Source organism: Raphanus sativus, unplaced genomic scaffold, assembly GCF_000801105.2.
Source record: "Raphanus sativus cultivar WK10039 unplaced genomic scaffold, ASM80110v3 Scaffold0107, whole genome shotgun sequence".
NCBI classification, from domain to species: Eukaryota; Viridiplantae; Streptophyta; class Magnoliopsida; order Brassicales; family Brassicaceae; genus Raphanus; species Raphanus sativus.
Genome location: NW_026615428.1, coordinates 27,501 through 32,500, shown reverse-complemented (window position 1 = coordinate 32,500; position 5,000 = coordinate 27,501).

Below are 5,000 nucleotides of genomic sequence, written 5' to 3'. Positions count from 1 at the left end.
ACCATGCATAATTGTCATATTGCTAAAACTGAATATTGTTGCATATCATTGACAATCCTGATAATAGTTCATATAAATTAAAATTGGTAATATTGCTTGCATCTAAATGATTCTCCCTGCTTGCATATAATTAGACCAAATCGGTTTTTCATTTAAACTTAGCATGTTTGCTTTGATTGAAATTATAAAACCTGTTTAAACCGATCCACATGGAAAAGTAAATTGTTAGATCATTCCATATCATGAACTGATCATTTCCATGCATATTCTTGTCATATAGTTTATTAAGAACTAAGCATGATTGTCTTTATTAAAATATAACCAGCTTTGAAACCAATTGATTGAAAATCTAATTGAATTTGGTTTTAGTCATTTCCTGAAAATTATAAATTTTCTTGTCTTGGTTTACCTAGTAAAGGGGGGAAGGAATCGGTTATTATTTTATGATCTTTGAAAACCAAATATCCTTCGGTTTTAGTTTCATTTATGATCTTTGATAATCAAGTATCCTCATGCATTAAGAATCACATTTATATTATTTTGGTCCAATGCTTAGGACAGAACATCCGATTAGTTCTTGAGCCATGCATTTATCATTCGACCATTTGATGATTTTCATCCATATTGCTTGATCTCATTTAAAAAATAATGATTGATCCTCATTCAAAATTCTAAAGGGCTTGGAAACTCTATATGAAATTATAAACATATAATCAATCCAAATATGAATTATAATTAAAAGGATCACTAGATGCAGTGATCAATTGATCATTGTCATACTAGAATTTCTTAAAGCAATTATATTATATGATTTGGGGAACCCTTATTAAATCATTATTAAATCATATAAATTAAATCATATAAATTAAGGCTTCTATTGCTTGCATAAATTCTTGATGCTTGAAAGCAATGTTAAATATTCAGATGTTGAAAATCATCTTGAAATCTAAATCTTGGTGATTGTATCTAAATTTTCTTACTTTTGAGATAGATACAAGGGCGATTTCTTAATCATACGCCATCACCTTACTGAAAGTCTCAATGACAAAATATCTCACATTGAGAATCCTCTGGACCTTTGGATAGAACTGAAATCCAAATATGATCACCATAGTACGGTGCTATTACCAAGGCCCTATATGATTTGAGGGACCTAAAGATCCAAGACTATAAGTCTGTGGATGAGTATAACTCGGCTCTATTCATGATAGTCTCAAAGTTGAAACTGTGTGGAGAGACTATCACATATGCTGACATGTTAGAGAAGAAATTCTCTACATTCCACAAGCAATTGCTTTGCTTCAGCAATAATACCGAGAAATGGGTTCCTCCACATATGCAAATTTAATCTCTTGTTTGTTGCTTGCTAAGCAAAACAATGAGTTACTCATGAGGAATAGTGAGATGAGGCCTCCTGGATTTTAAGGCATTGCCTAAGGCAATATACGGCCACAGAGCCAAATGAAAGAGTCAAAACCATGGCCATGTGAAAGGCCATGGAAGATGGCAAGGGTGTGCGTGGATATCACCCACAGTCACTCCATAGTCGAGGCCGAGGCCAAGGTTATCAACCTAGCCGTGGGTATAAGCCGTGGGAATAAGTCCGATTTTAAAAACCCAGGCCTCGACCAAATCTGCTTGCCATCAGTGTGGGATGAATAATCATTGGGCCAACCGATGTAAAACTCCCAAACACCTTATTGAACTCTACCATGAGAGCATAAAGGGAAAGAACCCTATGGCCCATTGGGTCCATCTAGATGGTGCGAATAATTTCGACCATGAGAATGATGATCAGCTTGAATACGAGACCTCATATTGCCTTAAAGAGGCCAATTAGATTTCGACACCATTTTTACTTTGTCTTTGTTCTCTATAGTGGACCAAGCCACATTACATTAAGAGACAAAAGATATTTTATTCAAGGTCATGGCTAGTCCAACCTCATGATGCTTAAATGCACACATCTAAAATCTCTGATGCATTACATTCCACAAAATCAAAGTGGAATTTATCAAAGTTTCAAAGACATTCATATGAATAGTCTACATATTTGAAACTATGGGCAAAGGAAAGAAAGAATTCCTTATGATTTATGAAAATCCCAAGGCCAAAGGAAAGTCCTAGAGACTATGCCCTACTATATCTATAGGCCTTCTTTGAGCCAAGATAAATATGATTGTGGGTTAATACCCCAAATCACTTTCCAAAGAGTTCAGAGAAGCCTTTAACATATGGCACGACATGCTCGGCTATCCAGGCTTTACTCTTGAACTCAACTGGACATTCCTTGAAAGAAAGGAAAAGAAGTCCGACCAAGGCATTGCCTAAAAGGCATTATATTCATCCTATAAGACCCATTGAATTAAGAAGAAAAATATGGTTTCTAAACAATGGGCAAAAGAGAATAAGAGTACCTAAATTAAAATCGCCTAAGTGGTCGAGACTACATTCTCTATTGATCTAACGATCAATATGATAATAGGCAAATAGCCAGGGCAATCATAATCATGTTTGATTGACCTACGAAAATTATCACTTAGATGGCATTTCCATACTTAGCTATCTGAATTATGATGCAGAGATTTAAAAGGCACAAAAGCTATCCCATAAGATCTCACGTTTGTGCAATTTATATCTATGCACAAGGGAATTTATTGTCCCAAGCACTACGAATTAGAGTATGTTCATGAGGGGGAGAGGTAAAATCCCATGATACATGACCATACTAAAATTCGTGAAACATGGTCCACAACCATATTTCATATTGGTTGAATTTATCATATTATGACCATTACCTATAAGGTTCAAAATCTAAAAGTCCATATGCTTGGGGACATCATGAGTTATAAAAGATTAACTTGCATCAGGCCATAGATATTATATCAGGCCATATAAGTGATAATAAATATTCCCACCTCAGACTAATACGGGTCATGAGTCCAGACATATATCATATTAAGATATTATGAAATAAATCCACCACAAATATATGTGCCATCTAAGATCAAGTTATCTTAGAATCTCATAAGGAGGATTGGGAATATATGTGTGATAATATATTATGAATATACTTTCTCCATAAGTTTAAAAGAAACCTTGAGCCAAAATGGGTGATTTAATCATAGGCCAAGGAACAAGGATTACATAGAGTTTATGAATCCCAAGGATTACATAGAGTTTATGATCCCAATATCCAAACATTTGAAAGGAGAAGTAGTAAGCTGGTAAAGAATGGTATCAACCATCATTGTCTGGCAAAAGATCCTCGGACTAGAGAAAGATTTATAGACGTCCATATGCTACAATGATAGCAAATAAAATGCCAGACACATTGACCCGAGAAAGAATGACTATGTCATCCCAGCTTAGCACCACACGGTTTTTGATGTCTTAAAAGACACAACCAAGTTGCTACAGAGTCTAAATATAAGACCAATTGGTTCCAAAGATAAAAGACCTCGGAAATCAAAGAAAGGTGCAAAAGAACCGAGGTCATAGATTTTCCAGATTAAGCCCGGGATGGCTATGGCTGAGGTACATACTAATGTGGTTCGGGACGCTGAGCCTCTCTGTACCGAGGGCATAGTCATTGACTATGATGAGATCTCAATTAATTATTGATGTCTGGAAATGAAGGAAACCATATATATATAAATGTGTCGACACAATACATTCATAGAAAAAGCGCGAATATGTAGCACATGAATAATGAATCGAGGATCAATGAACCCACGCAAGAAGTACTCATAATAATGAATAAAGAAAAGAAAGAAACGTGGGGTTTCTAAAAGTGACAGATAAAGGCGTATTGAATTGGCCATGAATATGTAAACGCCATATGATGCCCAGTGAATAGATGAATCCTGAAAGAAGGTAAAATCGTGAGACAGACCAAAGGAGGTCTATATAATCCAAAGTGGTGGATAATACTACATATGTCACTGCATATAATGTCTGGAAGAAATTCAAAAGATGTAGTATGTTATATGACTCAACTGGATGATAATAATATTGGTACCTAAAAGGTTTACCAAAATTATACTGAGCTCAGAATCATAAGATGAGAAAAGAAGTTCTCATGAACAGCATTTCCTAAAGCTGTCCATGGACTGAATTAAATTGCTACATGTAAGCAGCAATAAAAAAAGGTTCTATAAGAACAATTCAAAATCAGTCCATAGAGGAATTTTAAATTCCTTGTGATATACTAACCAGCCTAAGATAGGGTTAAATGGTTATTCATTAAAACTTAGAAAGGTTATAGACCATCACCACAAATTAACCAAATTTTGGTAATACTTATGGTTGGTCAAAATTCTCAGCATGAACCAACCAAGCTGGTGGTATGAATGAATAAGCTATCATAAAGATAAGCTATAAGATCAAAAGTTCATCTTTGAACAAAAGGTGTAGGACCACATTATGTGTCCATATGCTACAAACGGGTCCGACCATATTAAAGATTTGGTCCATGATAAAGCTGTAGATCATGGATGTCATTAGACATAAATTGAGGATCAAATTAGATCAATTCTATGTCATGACCGTGTCCGGCCTAGATCAGTCCAATCGTCCATATTTAATATGTGTACGAATTGCCGGCACACTAAGACTGCAAAATGTCTTAGATCGATCATAGATAAACTATGGATATAAGGATCATGATCTAACAGACATGACCTATGATATAAAGTTGTCTATGGCAAATAATATTATACTCATAAAGCCAAAGGCATGTCCATAAGTCCTAAAGAGCTAAGTAGCTCATACTTGATATAATGATGATCCATATTATATAAAGGATCTAAAGATACTAGCTGACCAATATTATGGGAAAGGCATATAAGAGTGATTTGGTCAAGGACCATAATCAAACGGACCAGAGTATAAAATAGTACATTTATCCAAAGTACTAAAGTGGTCGATACAAAGAGGTACATTTTCTAAAGTACCATCAGGATTCTAAGAGACATGATATGTCCGAACAATACAAGATT